This window comes from Cervus elaphus, chromosome X (assembly GCF_910594005.1).
Source record: "Cervus elaphus chromosome X, mCerEla1.1, whole genome shotgun sequence".
NCBI lineage: Eukaryota > Metazoa > Chordata > Mammalia > Artiodactyla > Cervidae > Cervus > Cervus elaphus.
This window is the reverse complement of record NC_057848.1, coordinates 118,590,874-118,615,998: the sequence shown is the minus strand read 5'-3', so window position 1 is coordinate 118,615,998 and position 25,125 is coordinate 118,590,874. Positions and strand designations below refer to the sequence as shown.

At 38.3% G+C, this 25,125-nt stretch overlaps 1 long non-coding RNA gene across 1 annotated transcript in view; it reads left to right on the top strand.

Annotated features, from left to right (window-relative positions):
• The window catches only part of LOC122689925, a 351,123-nt gene extending 329,635 nt beyond the window's left edge, over positions 1–21,488 (top strand). Inside the window, exon 6 of the long non-coding RNA XR_006339949.1 lies at positions 21,220–21,488. This is a non-coding gene — a long non-coding RNA (uncharacterized LOC122689925). The remainder of the gene's footprint in view (positions 1–21,219) is intronic.
• Positions 21,489–25,125: the final 3,637 nt, after the last annotated feature.

Genomic DNA, 25,125 nt, shown 5'->3' with positions numbered 1-25,125 from the left:
ACTGCCATTTGTCTGGGATTCATCTCTGGTTTCTCATTTTTGGGTATTTGTTTTAATCTCACTTAACGCCATAACAAACCACTTGTGGAATCTTCATTCCTGACCAGAGATCAAGCCCTGAGCCTTTGGAGTGGGAGCACTGACTCCAAGACCCTAGACTATGAGAGAACTAACTGTAGGGAGTATCAAATAATGAGAACTCACACAAAGAAAACCACTTGAATACAGTACCTAGCATCACCCAACCACAAGTCGCACCCTGTGCAGGATGCCTCACCTAAAAACCAAACAAAACAAAAATACAAACCAAACCATCAGCAGACAGGATTACCACCTCATTCAGCCTTGCCCATCAGAGGAAAAACAAACAAACAACAAAAACTCAGCATAAATCTCACCCAATACAAAGCCCACACAAACCACTGGACCAACCTTAGGAGGGCAAAAACCAAAAGGAAGAAAGAATTCAACCTTGAAGTCTGGGAAAAGGAGACCTCAAACACAATGAGTTAAAAAAATAATGAAAAGGCAGAAAAATGCTACACAAATGAAGGAACAAACCAGAAACACAGAAGTCCAAGTAGATGAAGAGAAAACAGGCAAACTCCCTGAAAAATAATTCAGAATAATGATAGTAAAGATGATCAAAAACCTTGAAAACAAAATGGAGAAAATGCAGGAATCAACTAACAAAGACCTAAAAGAATTAAAGAATAAACATACAGAGACAAACAACACAATTACTGAAATTAAAAATACTCTAAAAGTAATCAATAGAAGAATAGAATATCTGAAGCAGAAGAACAAATCAGTGAGCTGGACGATAAAATGGTGGAAATAACTTCTGAAGAGTAGAATAAAGTAAAAAGAATGAAAAGAACTGAGGATAGTCTCAGAGACCTCTGGGACCATATCAAACACAACAACATTCAAAAAGTAGTGGTCCCAGAAGAAGGAAAGGAAAAGAAAGGGTATGAGAAAAGTTTTTAAGAGATTATAGTTGAATATTTCCCCAACATGGAAAAGGAAATAGTTAATCAAGTCCAAGAGGCACAAAGAGTCCCATACAAAATAAACCCAAGGGGAAACACACTAGACACATACTAATCAAACTAACAAAGACCAAAACCAAAGAAAGAATATTAAAAGCAACAAGTAGCATACAAGGGAAGCCCCAAATGTTTAACAGCTTAACAGACGATCTTTCAGCAGAAACTCTTCAGGCCAGAAGGGAATGGCAGGATATATTTAAAGTACTGAAAAGGAAAAATGTACAACCAAGATTACTCTACCCAGCAAGGGTCTCATTCAAAATTGATGGAGAAAGAAAAAGCTTTTCGGACAAGCAAAAATTAAGACAATTCAATACCATCAAACCAGCTTTACAGCAAATGTTCAAGGAATTTATGTAGTCGGGAAATACAAGAGAAAAAAAATCTACAAAAACAAACACCAAATAATTAAGAAAATGGCAATAGGAAAGTATAAATTAATAATTACTTTAAATGTAAATGGATTAAATGCTCCAATCAAAAGACACAGGCTGGTTGAATGGATACAAAAACATGACCCATATACATGCTGTCTACAAGAAACTCACTTCAGACCTCAAGACACATATAGACTGAAAGTGAGAGGATGGAAAACAGATTCCATGCAAATGGGAAGCAAAAGAAAGCTGGAGTAGCAATCCTCATATCAGACAAAATAGACCTTAAAATAAAGATTACAAGAGACACTACATAATGATCAAGGGATCAATCCAAGAGGAAGACATAACAAGTGTAAATATCAATGCACCCAACATACAAGCACCTCAATACACAAACACTAATAGACATAAAAGGAAAAATTGACAGTAGCACAATAATAGTAGGAGACTTTAACACCCCCTGGTGGCTCAGATGGTAAAAGCGTCTGCCTACAATGCAGGAGACCCAGGTTCGATCCCTGAGTTGGGAAGATACCCTGGAGAAGGAAATGGCAACCCACTCCAGTATTCCTTCCTGGAAAATCCCATGGACAGAGGAGCCTGGTAGGCTACAGTCCATGGGGTTGCAAAGAGTCGGACATGACTGAGCGACTTCACTTTCACTTTCTTTAGCATCCCACTCACACCAATGGACAGATCATCAAAACATAAAATTAATAAGGAAACACAAGTCTTAAATGATACATTAGATGAGACGGATCTCATTGATATATTCAGGACATTCCATCCAAATGCAGAAGAATACACCTTCTTCTCAAGTACACATGGAACATTTTCCGGCATAGACCACATCTTCAGTCACAAATCAAACCTCAATAAATTTAAGAAAATAGAAACTGTATCAAACATCTTATCTGATCACAATGCTATGAGACTAGATATCAATTACAAGAAAAAGAAACTGAAAGGTACATAAGTACATGGAGCTTATACAACATGTTTCTAAATAACAAACAGGTTACTGAAGAAATAAAAAGGAAAGTCAAAAATTTCTAGACACAAATGACAGTGAAAACACGACAACTCAAAACCTATGGGATGCAACAAAGGCACTTCTAAGAGGGAAGTTTATAGCAATACAATCCTACCTCAAGAAATAAGAAAAACACCGAATAGACAATCTAACTTTACACCTAAAACAGATGGGAAAAGAAGAACCAAAAAAAATCCCAAAATTAGTAGAAGGAAAGAAATCATAAATATCCAAGCAGAAATAAATGAAAAAGAAATGAAAGAAACACTAGTAAAGATTAATAAAACTAAAGGCTGGTTCTTTGTGAAGATAAACAAAATTAATAAGCCTTTAGCCAGACTCATCAAGGAAAAAAAGAGAGAGAGAAAAATCAAATCAACAAAATTAGAAGCAAAAAAGGAGAGGTTACAACAATGCAGAAATACAAAGGATTATAAGAGCCGATTATGAACAAATATATAGCAATACAATGTATAACCTGGAAGAAATGGACAAATTCTTAGAAAAGTTCAGTCTTCCAAGACTGAACCAGGAAGAAATAGAAATTAAGAACAACCCAATTACAAGCACTGAAATTGAGGCTGTGACCAAAAATCTCCCCAAAAGCAAAAGCCCAGGACCAGATGGCTTCACAGGAGAATTCTGTCAAACATTTAGAGAAGAGCTAATGCCTATCCTTCTAAAACTCTTTCAAAAAATTACAGAGGAAGGAACACTTCCAACCTCATTCTACAGGGCCACCATCTACGAGGCCTGATACCAAAACCAGACAAAAACAACACACAAAAAGAAAACTAAGGGTCAATGTCACTGATGAATAAAGACGCAAAAATCCTCAACAAAATTTTAGCAAACAGAATTCAACAACACATCTAAAAGCTCATACACCATGATCAAGTTGGGTTTATTCCAGGAATGCAAGGATTCTGCAATATACATAAATCAATCAATGTGATACACCATATTAACAAATTGAAAAGTAAAAACCATATGATCATCTCAATAGGTGCAGAAGAAGCCTTGACAAAATTCAGCACCCATTTATGATTAAAACTCTTCAAAAAATGAGCATAGAAGGAACCTACCTGAACATAGTAAAGGCCATATATAATAAGCCTACAGCAAACATTATTCTCAATGGTGAAAAACTGAAAACATTACCCCTAAGATCAGGAACAAGACAGCAAACATTATTCTCAATGGTGAAAAACTGAAAACATTACCCCTAAGATCAGGAACAAGACAAGGGTGTCCACTTTCACCACTATTATTCAACATAGTTCTGAAGTCATAGCTTCAGCAATCAAAGAAAGAGAAATAAGAGGAATCCTGATCAGAAAAGAAGAAGTAATGCTCTCACTGTTTGCAGATGACATGATACTATACATAGAAAACCCTAAAGATAGTATCAGAAAATTACTAGAGCTAATCAGTGAATTCAGCAAAGTTCTAGGATACAAAATCAATACACAGAAATCACTTGTATTTCTATACACTAACAATGAAAAATCACACAGAGAAATTAAGGAATCAATCCAACTCACCAGTACAAAAAAATAAAGAATTAAATATCTAGGAATAAACTTACCTAAGGAGACAGAAGAACTGTACACAGAAAATTATAAGACACTAAAGAAAGAAATCAAAGATGACATAAACAGATGGTGAGATATTCCATTTTCCTGGGTAGGAAGAATTAATATTGTGAAAATGACTATACTTCCAAATGCAATCTACAGACTTAATGCAATCCCTATCAAATTACCAATGGCATTTTTTACAGAACTAGAACAAAAAATTTCACAATTCATATGGAAACACAAAAGACCCTGAATAGCCAAAGCAGTCTTGAGAAAGAAGAATGGAGCTTGATGAATCAAGCTTCCCGACTTCAGATTATACTACAAAGCTACAGTCATCAAGACAGTGTGATACTGGCACAAAGACAGCAATATAGACCAATGGAACAAGATAGAAAGCTCAGAAATAAACCTGTACACCTATGGGTACCTTATTTTTGAAAAAGGAGGCAAGAATATACAATGGGGCAAAGACAGCCTCTTCAATAAATGGTGCTGGGACAACTGGACAGCTACATGTAAAAGGATGAAATTAGAACACTTCCTAACACCATACACAAAGATAAACTCAAAATGGATTAAAGACCTACATGTAAGATCAGAAACTATAAAACTTTTAGAGGAAAACATAGGCAGAACTCTCAATGACATAAATCAAAGCAAGATCATCTATGACCCTCCTCCTAGAGTAATGGAAATAAAAACAGAAGTAAGGAAGTGGGACCCGATTAAACTTAAGCTTTTGCATAGCAAAGGAAACTATAAGCAAGGTGAAAAGACAACCTTCAGAGTGGAAGAAAATAATAGGAAATGAAACAGCTGACAAAGTATTAATTCCCAAAATATACAAGCAGCTCATACAACTCAATGCCAGAAAAACAAACAACCCAATCAAAATGGGGAAAAGACTTAAACAGACCTTTCTCCAAAGAAGACATACAGATGACTAACAAACACTGGAAAAGATGCTCAACATCACTCATTAGAGAAATACAAACCAAAACTACAATGAGATATCACCTCACACTGGTCAGAATGGCCCTTATCAAAAAGTCTACAAACAATAAATGCTGGAAAGGGTGTGGAGAAAAGGGAACACTCTTGCACTGTTGGTGAAAATGTAAATTGATACTGCCACTAGGGAAGACGGAATGGAGATTAGTTAAAAAACTAGGAATAAAACCACTGTATGACCCAGCAATCCCACTCCTAGGCATACACCTTGAGGAAACCCATATTGAAAGAGACACATATATCCCATTGTTCATTGTAGCACTATTTGCAATAGTTAGAACATGGAAGCAACCTAGATGTCCATTGACAAATGAATGGATAAGAAGTTATGGTACATATACACAAGGGAATATTGCTCCGCCATAAAAAGGAATGCATTTGAGTCAGTACTAATGAGGTGGATGAACCTAGAACCTATTATACAGAATGAAGTGAGTCATAAAGAGAAAAATAAATATTATATTCTAATACTCATACACAGAATCTTGAAAATTCTTACTGAAGAATTTATTTACAGGGCAGCAATGGAGAAACAGACATAGAGAATAGACTTATGGACATGGGGAGAGGGGAGGAGAGGGTGAGATGTATGAACAGAGTAACATGGAAACTTACATTACCATATGTAAAATAGATAGCCAACTGGAATTTGCTGTATGGCTCAGGAAACTCAAAAAGGGTCTCGCGAGGGTGGGATGTTACGAGAGAACAGCATCGAAACATGTGTATTATCTAGGGTGAAACAGATCACCAACTCAGGTTGGATGCATGAGACAAGTGCTCGGGCCTGGTGCACTGGGAAGACCCAGAGGGATCGGGTGGAGAGGGAGGTGGGAGGGGGGATCGGGATGGGGAATACATGTAAATCCATGGCTGATTCATGTCAATGTATGACAAAAACCACTACAATACAGTAAAGTAATTAGCCTCCAACTAATAAAAATAAATGGAAAAAAAAGGGGGCTCTGTATCAAACTGGAGGGTTGAGACGGGGAGGGAGATGGGAGGGAGTTTCAAAAGGGAGGGGATATATGTATTCATGTTGAGGTTTGATAGAAAACAACAAAATTCTGTAAAGCAATTATCTTTCAATTAAAAAAATGAAAAACAAAACAAGGAGATAATTTCATGCCCCTCCTTTGCACAATTGTTGTGAGAACTGAACAATACAGTAGGTGTGAAAGTGCTTGGACAGTGCATGTGACTCAACCCTGTGAGTGTATTCCCTTCAGTGCATATTTGTTCCTTACCCTTGACTTGATTTTTGGCTCTAGGAGCTCTGCTTCTCCTTTCTCACTGGATTTGTTCCTTTCTGACCCTCAGCATTTCCTACCAATAATCTATGGTAGGAAAAACTGATTTTGGTCAAAACAGTAACATGTTTGGTCCCCAGGTAGGACATGGGATTTCTCCAATCCAGTCATGGCTACACCATTACTCTTTGTCAGGTGATGATTTTTCCAGCCTCTTCTATAGCTAAAGGTGGCTCTATGATCCAGTCCTACCCAATGACATGTATGGGGAATGTGTTGGGGACTACAGTGGTGTTTGCCTTTTTTTATTGAGAAAGCCAGATGTGGGTAGTGGTACTTGGAATGCAATAGAGATGTCTGGAGCTCTTGCAAAGACAGCTGTGTGACTGCATGAGGTTGTCACCTTAACCTGAAAAAAAGAGTGCAGCAGGGAATGGAAGCCATGGAGACTTGTGATATCCTGGAGCAGATGAGTCAGAAAATGGGTGCTTCCAGAATTCTTATAGCAAACAAAAACAAAAAGGAACAAACAAGAGTCCAATAAACAAACAAAAAAATAAGGCCCTATTTATTTTACCTTTAGTTCTAAACTTTCACTTAAATTGATCTGAAGTTAACTTTTACAAATTCTAATATGGCTCTATATGTAGAAAATTTTATTTCATTATTCATTTTGTGGATTTGGATATTTTAAACAATAACAATTGTCTGTTATAAATATTTTCAAACTGATACACAATGAGTTAACTATTATAATGAACTCCCATATAAGTCTCACCCAAATTCAGTTTTCATGAGCACTTAGTCAATTTTATTTCATGTAAACCTATTAATTTCCCCACCCCTCTAGGTTTTCTTCAGATGAATCTTAAATATTTAGTCAGTTAATCCACATGTATTATATAATATAGCTCTCTAAGATAAGATAAAGATTCCTACAAAAGACTACTTCACTGCCACAATACATGTCATTTTTATAACTGAAATGTTAAAGTGTTAGTCGTTCAGTCGTGGTCTATTCTTTGTGACTCCATGGACTGTAGCCCACCAGGCTCCTCTGTCCATGGGATTCTTCGGGCAAGAATATTGGAGTGGGTAGCCATTCCCTTCTCCATCAGATCTTCCCAGCCCAGGAATGAACAAAGGTCTCCTTCATTGCAGGTGGATTCTTTACAATCTGAGCCACCAGGGAAGCCTATTATCATGCCTCAGTTCAGTTCAGTTCAGTTCAGTCGCTCAGTTGTGTCCAACTCTTTGCAACCCCATGAATTGCAGCATGCCAGGCCTCCCTGTCCATCACCAACTCCCGGAGTTTACTCAAACTCATGTCCATCGAGTCGGTGATGCCATCTAACCATCTCATCCTCTGTTGTCCCCTTCTCCTCCTGCCCCCAATTCCTCCCAGCATCAGGGTCTTTACCAATAAGTCAACCCTTCACATGAGGTGGCCAAAGTATTGGAGTTTCAGCTTCAGCATCAGTCCTTTCAATGAACACCCAGGACTGATCTCCTTTAGGATGGACTGGTTGGATCTCCTTACAGGGCAATGGACTCTCAAGAGTCTTCTCCAACACCACAGTTCAAAAGCATCAGTTTTTCGGCACTCAGCTTTCTTCACAGTCCAACTCTCACATCCACACATGACCACTGGAAAAACCATAGTCTTTACCAGACGGACCTTTGTTGGCAAAGTAATGTCTCTGCTTTTTAATAGGTTGGTCATAACTTTCCTTCCAAGGAGTAAGCATCTTTTAATTTCATGGCTGCAATCACCATCTACAGTGATTTTGGAGCCCCCAAAATAAAGTCTGACACTGTTTCCACTGTTTCCCCATCTACTTCCCATGAAGTGATGGGATTAGCATGCCTAGACAAGTGTAATGACTACTTAGTATCTTCAGTATTCACGGTAAAGTTTTCCTTGTGTGCTCTACTCAGTCGCTTCAGTTGGGTTGACTCATTGCAACCCTATGGACTATAGCTAGCCAAGTTCCTGTCCATAGGATTCTTCATGAAGTAATACTGGAGTGAGTTCTTCTCAAGGGGATCTTCCCATTGCGGGAGTATTCCTTACCCATTGAGCTATGTGGGAAGCCAAAGTTTCCCTTGTGAGCCAAAATATAATCAAATTCATGAGGCTAGTTGAGTCACTGGTTTCCCAAGTAAGGTACTAAGGTCCAATGAAGGAGAGGGAGTCTTCATTCTTCAGTCTCCAAACATAGTATGCATCACATCCAAGCAGTCAAGAGATACGCCAGTTTCAAGCATCTGGTGGAGGGATGAGCACAGTAATATAATATTGTAATAAAAGAGTTAAGTGTGATGTCAATACACCTCACTCAGTTCTTTCCCCACATGATCATTAATCCTTGATAACACTGTTTTCCCTTGCGTGGTGGTGTGTGTGGCTGCTCAATTGTGTCCGACTGCATCCTGCCAGGCTTCTTTGTCCATGGGATTCTCCAGGCAAGAATATTGGAGTGGGTTGGCATTTCTTCCTCCAGGGTGATCTTCCTGACCCAGGGATTGAACCTGTGTCTTTATTCTCTCATAAATGTTAATGTTTTCACCAGTTCTGGATCCCATTTAGTCTCAGGCACTGCAGTTTTTCAATATGCCTGCTAATTCTCTGTAAAATCCCCCCTCTCTTGCTCTCTTTGTTTCTCATGAGAAATGAATCCTTTGCTCTACAGAGTCATCCACATGCAGCATTTTGTTGATTTCATCTCATTGGCATCATTTAATACACTTCTCTGTCCCCAGCTTTTCCTGCAAATTGGAGTTTAGATCTTGTCTTCTGGTTCAGTCTTCTAATTTGGCAAGAATGGCTCAGAGGCAGTGTGGCATTCATCCACTGGGAGGGGAATACTGTATGGTTGTCCCTATTTTTGTAGAGCAAGCAGATACTGGTGCTCATTGCATACAGTGCTTGTGTCATTTGAGGTTGAAAATGGAGGTATTTTCATTCTATCTATGCTTCTTCATTTATTAGATGAAATTCTCTGATGAGACACTTCCCTAATCCACTGTTTGGTAACCAATGTTATAGTTCATGTGCCAAACACAGGATAACTGTTTCATTTTTGCCTCTGCTTACCCAATTTCCAAATAATGAATCTATTTCCTGGCATTTAATCACAGTGACCATGAAGTATTTGTTCCATTAGAGCCACTATGAACCCCATGTTTAATCACAGCTGATATGTTTAAATCCATTTTTGTTGTTGTTCTTTAGTTCAGTTCAGTTCAGTTGATCAGTTGTGTCCGAATCTTTGCAATCCCATGGACTGCAGCACGCCAGGCTTCCCTGTCTATCCCCAAATCCCAGAGCCTACTCAAACTCATGTCCATCAAGTTGGTGATGCCATTGAACCATCTCATCCTCTGTCGTCCCCTGCTCCTCCTGCCCTCAATCTTTCCCAGCATCAGGGTCTTTTACAATGAGTCAGTTCTTCGCATCAGGTGGCTAAAGTATTGGAGTTTCAGCTTCAGCATCACTCCTTCCAGTGAATAGTCAGGGCTGATTTCCTTTAGGATTGACTGGTTGGATCTCCTTGCAGTTCAAGGGACTCTCAAGAGTCTTTTTCAACACTATAGTTCAGAAGCACCAATTCTTCGGTGCTCAGCTTTCTTTATAGTCCAACTCTCACATCCATACATGACTACTGGAAAAACCATAGCTTTGACTAGACATACCTTTGTCAGCAAAGTAATGTCTCTGCTTTTTCATATGCTGTCTAGGTTTGTCATAGCTTTTTTTCCAAGGAGTAAGCATCTTTTAATTTCATGGCTGCAGTCACCATCTGTAGTGATTTTGGGCTCCAAGGAAATGAAGTCTGTCACTGTTTACATTGTTTCCCCATCTATTTGCCATGAAGTGATGGGACTGGATGCCATCATCTTTGTTTTTTTAATGTTAAGTTTTAAGCCAACTTTTTCACTCTCCTCTTTCACTTTCATCAAGAGGCTCTTTAGTTCTTCTTCGCTTTCTGCCATGAGGGTGGTGTCATCTGCATATCTGAAGTTATTGCTGTTTCTCCCAGAAATCTTGATTCCAGCTTGTGCTTCATCGAGCCCAGCATTTTCCATGATGTACTCTGCATATAAGTTAAATAAACAAGGCAACAATATACAGCCTTGACGTACTCCTTTCCCTATTTGGGACCAGTCTGTTGTTCCATGTCCAGTTCTAACTGTTGCTTCTTGATCTGCATACAGATTTCTCAGGAGTCAGGTAAGGTGGTCTGGTATTCCCATCTCTTTCAGAATTTTCCACAGTTTGTTGTGATCCACACATCCATCTTGTTGTTCTTATTGGAACTCAATTTGTTCCTATGTGATGCAGACTCATAGTGTGAATCTGCCCACACAGGGGCAAGTGCAATGCCGGTGCTCAGTTAGCATGGGTTGAAGTATATCAAAGAACTGAGTGAGGTGTATTGACATCACACTTGACTGTTTTATTACAACATTATAGTACTGTACTCATCCCTCCACCAGATGCTTGAAACTGGCGTTATCCCCTTGGCTATCTTGGGTGTGATGCATACTACATTTAGAGACTGATGAATGAAGACTCCCTCTCCTTCATTGGAATTTAGTACTTTACTTGGGGGACAAGAGACTCAACTAGGCTCATGAATTTGATTATCTTTTTGGCTTACAAAAGTCCTTTCCCCACATGACCATTAATTCTTGCTCACAGTGTTTTCTCTGTGCTCATATGTGCCATCATCTGCTATTGCTCTAGTTTCTGGAACCTTGCATGGCTCACATTTCCCCTTTCCCTGACATACTTCTCTCCTCCATATCATTGTACCAGCACCCTTGTGAAAATTGTTTATCAGTAAATCTCCAATGGCTTCTTTACTCAGCTTCCTCCCCTCAATGGTTTTTCCAATCATGGCTGTGTACTTTTAGGACAGAGTATTTGGGCCTTGATCACATCAAAGACCCTTTAGTAGCTAGCCTCCTTTTCTCCAAAGTTTGGTTTTCTGATTACTAACCTAGAGCAAAAGACCTAGCTCTCCTGTGTCCTTGTGAAACGAGTTTCACAAGAAACCACCAAGACATCATGAAGCATACAGAGTCTAGGATGTGTAAAACATTTGTACCCATGGTTGCTTGAGTAGGGGCTGCTACCTGAGAAGTGCTGAATAAAATGTAGGGGATTAGACAACCCCTTGAACTTATCTCATTACTGTGAGGGATCACAGTAATCTTTACATAGGAAGTGCTGAGACATATGCAGGAATTGGTTGGCCATCATGTTAATGCATGGGCTTCCCTGGTGACTCAGATAGTAAAGAAGCTGCTTGCAATGTGGGAGACCCAGCTCCAATCCCTGGGTCTGGAAGATCCCCAGGAGAAGGGAATGCCACCCACTCCAGTGTACTCGCTTGGAGAATTCCACAGACAGAGGAGCCTGGAGGACTATAGTCCATGGTATCGCAAAGAATTGGACACAACAGAGAGACTAAGCACACACACATGTTAAGTATAGAGATATTTTTCCACTTTTTAACCTCCAAAGACTATTTTCTGGTTAGGCTACTCCATCACTCAGCTATTGGACAGTTCAGTTCTAGCTGAGGATTTCTCATCAAAATTTTCAGTATCAGTTTTGAGTAATGGTATAAAATGAACAAGGCTGAGTGAAATGATCCTTGTTTTTGGAGTTCTTCATATTCCCTGTAAAATTGTTTGCCAAAATGTCTGTTAGTAGCAGGGTTGCAAGTGTCTACTTTCATTTTGTAGCTCTTTTTTTACCTAGCATTGGAAACGGTGAATGATCAACTCCCCAGAGTATGATGTGAACAATGGGACTGCCTTAGAATGGAGATACGTTTTTTCCTGTTTAAAGTTAAGCTATTTTTGAATTGGCTTCTCCCATGTTTGAATATCATGTATTTCATCCCTGACTGATGTGGCTCTCCTACACTTTCTCTAATAATGGTGGGCAGTATGCCTGAAAATGTCAAAGCTGTTAATTGACTTATAATTCCAGAGTCTATGGTTCTTTGTGCCCTCCTTGTATCCTTGCAACTTGCACCCCAGGATGTAGCTGTAGAAGTGGATTCAAACAAGGCCTGACAGCAAGAGAAAGCTTTTACTCAGATCAGACACAAGGCCCCCTCAATGCTGTTGCTATGGGAGATGATGCATCCTGATTTTGTTGTTGCCATGGTAACTCATGCACTTGACCCAATCTTGTTCAGACTTGATACACCAAAGGCAGCTTTTCCTCAGCTGTCAGTATCATCTCCTTTTTCAGTTCAGAATGAGAAAGTAGAACCAGTAGACTTATTTTCCCAAAGATATTCACTACCCTGTAAGTTATTTGGTACAAAAATTGGGAAATGATTCCTTCTAGAATTTTTATTTTTGTTAGCAGATGTGCATGTACAGATCATTTAGTTAATGGGCATGTAGAGGATGGAGCCAGAGAAGGCAATGGCACCCTACTCCAGTACTCTTGCCTGGAAAATCCCATGGACAGAGGAGCCTGGTAGGCTGTGGTCCATGGGGTCTCACAGAGTCAGACAGGACTGAAGTGACTTAGCAGCAGAGGATGGAGCACGCCAACTGCTCCCCAAACTTTTGGAGGCACATCCAGGTCATATATTATTCATGATTAGAAGGGACTAAAATAAAGATGGCTATTGCTTATTGAGTGCTTTCCTTCTACCAGGCTGTATTCATTGTCCTTTATAGGTAGCTTGGCTAGCACTAGCATATTATTTGATGTTTAATAAGCTTAAAATAATAAATGCCTGAGATAATGGTGCAAGGATCACAATAGATAGGAATAGAGAACAGACAACCTGATAAGGAAGAAATGGTTTTTCAAAGATATTTTAGTTTACATTTCTGTTACTAAGAGTAGATTTAATCATCTTTTTATACATTTAAGGGTCATTTGTATGTCTTTTTCTAAAATATCTGTTCAGAGATTGTACTGCCTATATTTCCCTCTAAGAGCTTTATAGTTTTTGGCATTACCTTTAAGTCTGTAATCCATTTTGAGTTTATTTTTGTGCATGGTGTTAGGAAGTGTTCAAGTTTCATTTGTTAACATGTCCAGTTTTCCCACCACCACTTATTGAAGAGGCTGCTTTTTTCCATTGTTTATTCTTGCCTCCTTTGTCAAAGACAAGGTGCCCATAGGTGCTTGAGTTTATCTCTGGGCTTTCTATCTTGTTCCATTAGCCTATATTTCTCTCTTTGTGCCAGAACCATACTGTCCTGATGACTACAGCTTTGCAGTATACTCTGTAGTCAGGAAGATCAATTTTTCCAGTTCCATTTTTTTCCTCGAGATTGCTTCAGTTATTCTGGGTCTTTGAGTTTCTATATATATCACAGCAAGTTCCTCTTGGCACACCTCCTAGAATAATGCAAATAAAAACAAAAATAAACAAATGAGACCTCATTAAACTTAAAAGCTTTTGCACAGCAAAGGAAACAATAAACAAGATCAAAAGATAACCCTCAGAATGGGAGAAAATAATTGCAAATGAAGCAACTGACAAAGGTTTAATCTCCAAAATATACAGGCAGCTCATACAGCTAAAAATCAGAAAAATAAACAGCCTGATCAAAAAATGGGCAGAAGATCTAAAAAGACATTTTTCCAAAGAATACATACAGATGGACAATAAACACATGAAAAGATGCTCCACATCACTCATTATTAGAGAAATGCAAATCAAAACTACAATGAGGTACCATCTCACACCAATCACAATGGCCATCATCAAACAAACTACAGACAATACATGCTGGAGAGGATGTGGAGAAAAGGGAACCCTACTGCATTGTTGGTGGGATGTAAATTGGTACAGCTACTATGGAGAATAGTATGAAGATTCCATAACAAACTAGGAATAAAACTACAATGCATGTGCATTGTGCATGTGTGCTAAGTCACTTCAGTCTTGTCCAACTCTTTGTGACACTATGTACTATAGCCCCCCCAGGCTCCTCTGTCCATGGGATTCTCAAGGCAAGAATACTGAAGTGGGCTGCCATGCCCGCCTCCAGGGGATTTTCTCGACTCAGAGATCAAACCTGTATCCCTTACATCTCTTGCATTAGCAGGCCGGTGATTTATCACTAACATCAACTGGGAAGCCCCCAAACTACCATATGACCCAGCAGTCCTACTAATGGGAATATACACTGAGGAAACCACAATTCCAAAAGACGCATGAACCCCAGTGTACATTGCAGCACTATTTACAATAGCTGGGATATGGAAGCAACATAGATGTCCATCAGCAGATGAATGGACAAGGAAGTTGTGGTACGTATACACAATGGAATATTACTCAGCTGTAAAAAGGAATGCATCTGAGTCAATTCTAATGAGGTGGACAAAACTGGAACCTATTATAAGAGCAAAGTAAAGCAGAAAGAGGCAGACAAATACTGTATATTAACACATATATATGGAATTTAGAAAGACAGTAATGATGATCCTACATGCAGGGCCACAAAGGAGACACAGATGTAAAGAACAGATTTTTGGACTCAGTGGGAGAAGGCAAGAATGAGACGATTTGAGAGAATAGCATTGAAACATGTACATTACCATATGTAAAATAGATGACCAGTGCAAGTTCAATACATGAAGCAGGGCACTCAAAGTTGGTGTTCTGGGACAATCCAGATGAATAGGGTGGAGAAGAAGGTAGGAGGGAGATTCAGGATTTTGGGGGACACATGTATACCTGTGGCATACATGTGTCATATCAATTCATGTTGATATATGGCAAAAAACCATCACAATATTGTAATGTAATTATCCTCCAATTAGAATAAATTTTAAAAAATGCCAGGCTGAATGAAGCTCAAGCTGGAACAACTGAGTGACTACACTTTCAAGATTTCCAGGAGAAATACCAAATATCAATAACTTCAGATATGCAGAGGACACCACTCTAATGGCAGAAAGCAAAGAGGAACTAAAGAATCTCTTGATGAAGGTGAAAGAGGAAAGTGAAGAAGCAGGCCTAAAACTCAGCATTCAGAAAGCTAAGATCTTGGCATTGGGTCCCATCTCTTCATGGCAAATAGATGGAAAAACAATGAAAACTAAGACAGACTTTATTTTCTTGGGCTCCAAAATCACTGCAGATGGTGACTGCAGTCGTGAAATTAAAAGACGCTTGCTCCTTGGAAGAAAAGCTATGACAAACCTAGACAGCATATTAAAAATCAGAGGCATCACTTTGCTGACAAAGGTCCATCTAGTCAAAGCTATGGTTTTTCCAGTAGTCATGTATGGATGTGAGAGTTGGACCATAAAGAAGGCTGAGGTCTGAAGAATCGATGCTTTCAAACTGTAGTGCTAAAGAAGACTCTTGGACTGCAAGGAGATCAAACCTGTCAATCCTAAAGGAAATCAACCCTGAATATTCATTAGAAGGACTGGTGCTGAAGTTGAAGTTCCAACACTTTGGCCACCTAATGTGAAGAGCTAACTCATTAGAAAAGACCTTGATGCTGGGAAAGATTGAAGGCAGGAGGAGAAGGGGCAACAGATGGTTGAATGGCATCATCGACTCAATGGACATGAGTTTGAGCAACCTCCAGGATATAGTGAAAGACAGGGAAGCCTGGTGTGATGAAGTCCATGGTGTTGCAAAGAGTTCGACACGACTGACTGAACAACAATGACTGATTCCTCTTGATGTATGGCAGAGATCACCACAGCATTGTAAAGCAATTATCCTCCAATTAAAAAAAATAAAAATTTTGTTCAGTTCTTTTGCCATTATATGTAATGGAGTTATGGTCTTTTAAATTTCACCTTAAATAGTATATTTATTTAGTATATTATTTCTTAATTTTTAATATATTTTGAAAATATTTTCTCCAAGTTGATCATTGAATTTTTGTTTGTCTCTTTATTCTTGTTCTTTTTTTTTTTTTTTTGCTTTGTCAGACCAAAATGTTTCTTCTTTACTTGTAGGTAGGTCATTTATTAATTTCCCCTTTAATCGTGTTTGAAATTTTATTCTTTGATAGAGGTCCTGTCCACATTTTTAGGTTGTTACAGAATCTACTTGTATTATTTTCTAATATTGAGATTCCTTTTTTACATAGCTCTCTAAATTTTTTAGATTATTCTTTTTAAGATATGAAGTGAAAGTGAAAGTGAAGTTGCTCAGTCATGTCTGACTCGTAGCGACCCCATGGACTGCAGCCTACCAGGCTCCTCCGTCCATGGGCTTTTCCAGGCAAGAGTACTGTAGTGGGTTGCCATTTCCTCCTCCAGGGGATCTTCCCGACCCAGGGATCGAACCTGGGTCTCCCACATTGTAGGCAAATGCTTTACCGTCTGAGCCACCAGGGAATTATGGGTCAAATTTTATGTTTAATCAAATGGCTGTCCAGTTGTTCAAAAAGCATTTATTAAATGTTTATCTTTCCCTGGTCATACATAATGTCACTTTTACTATGTAGTAAGTTTCAATATGTACATGGATGTATTTCAAAACTTTCTATTATATTTCACTAGTTTGTTCATTCAAGTGCCAGAACTATATGGTTTTAATTATTGAGAATTTATAATATGTTTTATTTCTGATTAGGTTAGAATCCCCTCATTGCTATTTTTTCAAGTGTGTTGTAGCTATTCTTGCATGTTTTCTTTTTCTCCAGAGGAAATTTTGAATCAATTTGTCTTTCTCTAGGAAGAACAAAAACAGTAACTTTTTGGTATTTTTAAAATTAAGAATGCATTACATTTGTGAATTTGTAATTAGTTCCCATATTCCCATCCAAGACCCAAAGCTGTTTTTCCTACATTTTATAGCTTTCCTGGAGTCTTTTTTTTTTCCTTTATTTTTATTAGTTGGAGACTAATTACTTTACAATATTGTAGTGGTTTTTGTCATACATTGACATGAATCAGCCATGGATTACATGTATTCCGCATCACGATCCCCCCTCCCAACTCCCTCTCTACCCGATCCCTCTGGGTCTTCCCAGTGCACCAGCCCTGAGCACTTGTCTCATGCATCCAACCTGGGCTGGTGATCTGTTTCACCCTAGATAATATACATGTTTCGATGCTGTTCTCTCGAAACATCCCACCCTCGCCTTCTCCCACAGAGTCCAAAAGTCTGTTCTGTACATCTGTGTCTCTTTTTCTGTTTTGCATATAGGGTTATCGTTACCATCTTTCTAAATTCCATATATATTTGTTAGTATACTGTTGGTCTTTATCTTTCTGGCTTACTTCACTCCGTATAGTTTCCTGGAGTCTTTAATCTTGTCCTTAAATAGTTTTTCCACATTACAAGTTTATTCCTAAGAACACTATTTTATTTTTTGCTATTACAAATAAGAATCTCTTTTCCATTTTATCTTGTTTCTGATTATTGTTTTTATATACACATATAAAGTCATTGATCTTGTATATTAATTTACCAAAACTTTATTGTTTTAGTTTTATCACTTAACTTCTCAACTTGTCCAAGTAAATATTATAATCTATTGAGTTTCCTTTTTTTTTCAGTTCTTATATGTATAATCGTGTTGGCTAATAGCTCCACTACATGTTTGAATAATCAAGAGTGTGTATAACTTTTTTTCTTGTTCTTGACTTTAGCAGGAATGCCTCTTGTGTTTCCCATTAGGAATTTTAATATTTCTTTTCATATTGATTTACATATATAATGGACACTTGCTTTGTGTGTGTGTGTGCATCCTAAATTTCTATATATACTCACAAATACCATATACATAAAGTATATACAGGAAGTGGCCACAAGTTCTTATTTTGTTTTTTGTTTTGTTTTGATTTTTTTTTCGGGAGATGAATGTTGAATTTCACTGGATTCCTTTTCAAGCTATCTGGAGATTTTCATGTGATATATCCCCTTAGGTTTATCATAAGGTGTATTATATTAGGGATTTCCTAATTATTGAATCATCCCTGGTTGCTTACACTAAATCCTACTTGATCATGGTGTTATTATTTTCCTAATATAGTGTTAGATTCTGTCCACTGATATTAAATTTAAGAGAATTGAATCAAGATGCATAACTGACATTGTTCTATAGCTTTCTGTTATTATACTGTCTTTATCAGGTTTTGGTATCAGTATTATACTCATTTCATAAAAAATAACTTGAATTTATCTTTTTTTTAATTTTTAAAAATTTTTTCCCAATAATTTTTATTAGTTGGAGGCTAATTAATATTGTAGTGGTTTTTGCCACACATTGACATGAATCAGCCATGGATTTACATGTATTCCCCATCCTGAACCCTCCTCCTACCTCCCTCCTCATCCCATCCCTCTGGGTCTTCCCAGTGCACCAGCCCTGAGCACTTGTCTCATGCATCCAACCTGGACTGGCTATCTGTTTCACACTTGATAATATACATGTTTCAATGCTGTTCTCTCAGATCATCCCACCATCGCCTTCTCCCATAGAGTCCAAAAGTCTGTTCTATACATCTGTGTCTCTTTTTCTGTCTTGCATATAGGGTTATCGTTACCATCTTTTTAAATTCCATATATATGTGTTAGTATACTGTATTGGTGTTTTTCTTTCTGGCTTACTTCACTCTGTATAATGGGCTCCAGCTTCATCCATCTCATTAGAACTGATTCAAATGAATTCTTTTTAATGGCTGAGTAATATTCCATGGTGTATATGTACCACAGCTTTCTTATCCATTCGTCTGCTGATGGGCATCTAGGTTGCTTCCATGTCCTGGCTATTATAAACAGTGCTGTGCTCAGCCGTTAAAAAGAATTCATTTGAATCAGTTCTAATGAGATGGATGAAACTGGAGCCCATTATACAGAGTGAAGTAAGCCAGAAAGATATAGAACATTACAGCATACTAACACATATATATGGAATCTAGAAAGATGGTAACGATAACCCTATATGCAAAACAGAAAAAGAGACACAGATGTACAGAACAGACTTTTGGACTCTGTGGGAGAAGGCGAGGGTGGGATGTTTCGAGAGAACAGCATGTATATTATCTATGGTGAAACAGACCACCGGCCCAGGTGGGATGCATGAGACAGGTGCTCGGGCCAGGTGCACTGGGAGGACCCAGGGGAATCGGGTGGGGGGGGGAGGTGGGAGGGGGAATTGGGATGGGGAATACATGTAACTCCATGGCTGATTCATGTCAATGTATGACAAAACCCACTGCAATGTTGTGAAGTAATTAGCCTCCAACTAATAAAAATAATTGGAAAAAATAAAATAAAAAAATAAACAGTGCTGTGATGAACACTGGGGTACACGTGTCTCTTTCAGATCTGGTTTCCTCGGTATGTATACCCAGCAGTGGGATTGCTGGGTCCTATGGCATTTCTACTTCCAGTTTTTGAAGGAATCTCCACACTGTTCTCCATAGTGGCTGTACTAGCGTGAATTCCCACCAACAGTGTAAGAGGGTTCCATTTTCTCTGCACCCTCTCCAGCATTTATTGTTTGTAGACTTTAGGATACCAGCCATTCTGACTGGCGTGAGATGGTACCTCATTGTGGTTTTGATTTGCATTTCTCTGATAATGAGTGATGTTGAGCATCTTTTCATGTGTTTGTTAGCCATCTGTATGTCTTCTTTGGAGAAATGTCTGTTTAGATCTTTGGCCCATTTTTTTGATTGGGTCATTTATTTTTCTGGAATTGAGCTACAGGAGTTGCTTGTATATTTTTGAGATTAATCCTTTGTCTGTTTCTTCATTTGATATTTTCTCCCATTCTGAAGGCTGTCTTTCACCTTGCTTATAGTTTCCTTTGTAGTGCAAAAGCTTTTAAGTTTAATTAGGTCCCATTTGTTTAGTTTTGCTTTTATTTCCAATATTCTGGGAGGTGGGTCATAGAGGATCCTGCTGTGATTTATGTCAGAGAGTGTTTTGCCTATGTTCTCCTCTAGGAGTTTTATAGTTTCTGGTCTTACATTTAGATCTTTAATCCATTTTGAGTTTATTTTTGTGTATGGTGTTAGAAAGTGTTCTAGTTTCATTCTTTTACAAGTGGTTGACAATTTTCCCAGCACCACTTGTTAAAGAGGTTGTCTTTTTTCCATTGTATATCCTTGCCTCCTTTGTTGAAGATAAGTTGTCCATAGGTACGTGGATTTATCTTTATTGTCTCTTTTGGAATATTTTGTGTAGCACTGTGAGTGCTTTTATAGCCTTGTGTTTAAGTTGATGATTAAGTTTTGGTAAAATTCTTCTGTGAAAATTTAAGGCTTAGTGTTTTTCTGTGAGGTATCTGTTTACTAAATCTCTGTATTTCTTTTATGGAAATTGATTTCCTTAATGTCTCCATCACAACTGGATTAATTTTGACAACTTATTGTTTTCCTAAGAAATAATATTTATCATTTGGGTTTTTAGCTTATTCTGCAAAGAAGTCATTGCTATTGTGTTTAATATTTTTCTGTTTTAATACTTATTTTCGTCTTTTGACTTCTTATTGTGTATATCTGTGTTTTTTACCTATATCTTATTATATTATTAACTTGTTGTTGATTCCTTGTTAATTTATTTTTAAAACAGTATTTTGATTTATTTACTTCTACTATTTTTCTATTTCTTTTATTTTTATCATTGTTTCCTTGTGTTTTGTTTTATTTTGTTATTTTTTGTTTAAATTTAAGAGTTGAAATTTTAACTCATTAATTTTATTTTAAAATTTTATTGAGGTAAATTTTTGTACTTAATATAAACATTAAATTTCCTCTAATAACTCTAAAATATATCCCACGTATTATGATATGTGTGTTTCTAATATCATTATTGTTGTTATTTTTTTAATGTTGGTTTGTATTTTTGCTTTCTTTTTTTTTTTTTTTTTGGTGGGGGAGGGTGTTGGTTATGCTACGTGGCTCACAGGATCTTTGTTCCCTTCCAGGGAATGAACACATGCTCTTGGCAGTGAAAGCACACAGTCCTAACCACTGGACCACCAGGAAACTCCCTGTATTTCTCTTTTCACTCAAGAGCTTTAAGAGAGTTTTATGGGCCCAGCATGCTTCCTTTGTGCAACTCTGCCATTCTTAACAGAGTTTTAAAATTTTCTGATGCAAAGACTTTTAGAAAAATGTTTACTTTCATTGTACTATGATAAAAAAAGAATGCCAGCTGTGTTGTTTCTATTTTATTTAATTTGATGATACTTTCTTTGTGACCTGGCACAAAATAAAGTTTTATTAATACTCATCGTGTGCTAGGGAAGATATTTTTCTATTGTCTAGCTATAATGTTTGATATATATCTAGAAGATCTAACTTATTGATTATGTGGAATGAGGTCCAGTTTTTTCTAAGCAGGCTTTTTGTGGACCACCTTGGGAGGATGAAAAGAGAAGCGTTAACACACAGGAATAGGGAAGGGTGCTTTGATTTGGACACAGGTACACAGCCAGAGACATAGATTCTATTGACAATCATAAGCATTCATTTGCTCAATAAATACTCAAAATGCTCTCTCTGACAAGCCATTTTTCATTTAATTCAGGTTTCTGGGCACAGAGGGGTCTAAACACAGCTGAAATCCCTGTCAGTCTCATTGCACTGCTTTCAGTATCTTCTTAGCACTTAGTACTCTTCTGCTCACATTCAATTCTTATTTTCTTTAGTGCCTCCGTGCATGCTAAGTCATTTCAGTCGTCTCCAACTCTTTGTAACCTTATGGAATAGCCCGCCAGGCTCCTATGTCCATGGGATTCTCCAGGCAAGAATACTGGAGTGGGTTGCCATGCCCTCCTCCAGGGAATCTTCCCAACCCAGGGATCCAACCCACGTCTCTTATGATTCCTGCATTCACAGGTGGGTTCTTTTACCACTAGCGCCACCTAAGAAGCCCATTTGCTTTAGTGTCTCCCCACTAAAATATAAATTCTACAGGGGCATAGATTTTTGCCCATTTTTTTTTCTATTTTATCTATATCATCCAGAATCCTGCCAGTCACGTGGTACATTCTAAGTAAACATTTGCTACATAATGTATGAATAATACCCACCCCATGACTTCAGAGAATAAAACATCTGGTGTAGGGCAGGCACAGTAATGTATATTGATAAGAAAATAAATAAATATAATGTCACCACACTTCATTACATCACTCAATATTCAACATATATTTAATAAGCATGTGCTTGTTGGAGCCCCTGTGCTAGCCATCATGAATGTAGACATGAATGCAGTACAGTCCCTGATCTCTACTAATATTGGATATAGTAGAAATATTTCCATTTCTGAGCATTAGAACTGAGCATTAGATTGTTACAATTTAGCTTCAGTAACAACAACAACAAATCCAAAGCAAATCAAACAACAACAATAAAAAAAACAACTTAAACCAGTGGTTCTTAACTCTTAAAGAATCATAGAGTCACTTGGGAAGTTTTTCAAAATGACAAACTTCTTCCAAAATGGTAAAATCCTTATGGAGGGGAATTTGGGAACATCTAGCACATATGTAGATACTGAGAGCCAACTCATTGCAAAAGACCCTGAAGCTGGGAAAGGTTGAATGCAAAAGAAGAAGGGGGTGACAGAGGATGAGCTGGTTAGAAAGCATCACCGACTCAATGGACATGAATTTGAGCAAATCCTAGAGATAGTGAAGGACAGGGAAGACTGGCATGTTGCAGTCCATGGGGTTGCAAAGAGTCAGACATGACTTAGTGACTGAACAGCAACAAAGCTGTTGCTGTTAACCCATAAATCCCAATTCTCCAAATCACGAAAACACTGGGAAAATATGAAAATGTTATTGATTGCAATAATATATGTTATAGTAAAAACTAGAATAATTCAATGTCCATGAATAGAGGATTTGAAAAACAAAGTAATTGAATATTATGAAGGTATAAAAAGGGATAATGGGAGGGACCTTTGAGATGGTGGAGGCATAAGATGTGGAAATCACATTCCACCCCACAAATATATCAAAAATATATCTGTGTGTGGAACAACTCCTACAGAACACCTACTACACACTGGCAGAAGACCTCAGACTTCAAAAAGGCAGGCTAATCTCCACATAACAGGGTAGGGCAAAAGAAATAAGAAAAAAGAGAAGCCAATGAATCAGAATGGGACCTGAGCCTCTGGGAGGGAGCTATGAAGGAGGAAAAGTTTCCACACACTGGGAAACCCCTCACTGGTTGGGATAGAGGGGAGCTTCGAGCCTCAAAGGAAATCACAGCAACAGGTGTGCAGAGAGCAGAATGGATAGAATTTTACACAGAGATTGGTGCCAACCAGCACCCCACAGCCTGAAATGCTTGCCTATGTGCCCAACAGGGCAGGTGGGGGCTGGATGCTGAGGCTCAGGCTTCAGAGGTCAGATCCCAGGGAAAGGACTGGGTTTGACTGCTGTAAAGACAGGTTAGTGCAATGCAGCTGAAAGAGTCTACAGGGAAGCCTGTGCTTGCCAGAGAGGCAAGAGACCTCTATTGCAGGATACACAAGAAGAAGGGGGTCTAGCCAAGATGCTTCTGACTCCAATCACTGACAAAGGGCAGGGCACCACCTTTGTGAGCCCCAAGAGCTGTATGAGCAGCAGCTGCTATCTCTGATCCCAGGGGTGGTTGCGATGGCTGCTGCCACAGCCAGCAAGCTGTGAGAAGGCCCAGGTTACACACCTTCCTGGGACCCTGTGCAACCTGGCACTGGCAAGGGTCCTGTGATCCAGGGCCAACTTCCCAGAACACATGGCCTAATTCAGGCTGTAGCAACTTCCTGCTGAACTCTGCTGCCACAGGCACTCTCTAAACATCCCAATTGTGACTGCCATATCCTTCCTTCTCCATGGCCTGAGTAAGTGAGCCTTAATCAGCTGCTGCTTTCACCCCTTCTTGTCTGGGCAGGGAACAGAAAGGGGGCAGAGACAGGGCAAGAGGCAGGTCCAAACCAAAGCTGAGCTCCAGGGGCTATGTGACCAAAGAAGAGGAACGGAATTCTCTTGTGCAGCTGCAGGAGGAGTGGATTGATAAACCCTGCAATTGGCTTGGTAAACCCTGCATCTGTGGAATATCTGAGTAAACAAGTGTTCCCCCGTATTTGAGGATGTTGACTTTGGGGGCAATTGTGGACTTTGGAAGCGTATACAAGCTGGAGTAAAACCAGGTCAGAGTTTGAGCTGGCCCCACAGTGCCCAAAGCAGGTCCAGAGACCTTCCTAGAAATATTGGAGGGCTTCCTGGGTGGGCAGATTGATTGGTGCTCACTGTAGGGGTAAGGACACTGAGAGCTGAGACCACAGGAAAATATTCTTCTTACTACTACTGTCTCTCTATACATAACTTTTTCTTTTAATTTTTTTGTTTTCTTATACTGCTGTTCTTTTTATTTTTAAATTTTTATTCTTATTTACTTTTTCTTTTTATGCTTTATTTATATGTTTTTTTCTGTTTTCCTATTTCTACTATACTTTATATTGCACTTTTTCCATGTTTTTGGTTTTTTCCTTCATTTTATTTTGTTTCTACCTTACTTTTAATTATATTTTATATCTTCACTTTACTTCTTTGTTTTTTTGTATTTTTCCCTTTGGTTTGCACCTCTCTTTTGTTTATACATTTTTATCCCCTTTGATCATATTTGTGTGTTTGTTTTATACATTCTTTGCTTGTTCTTATTTTGCTTTCTGCATTTGATTTGCTCTTATTGTTTTATGTTTTATGTTTTTCCTAGTTTTATGTTTTTCCTAGTTTAGTTTTTCATGTTGGTTTTCATTTATAAGTTTGTTTATTGGTTTGATGGCTCTCTTCCTTTGCATTTCTTCTTTTTTCTCTTCTTGCCTTTTTGTG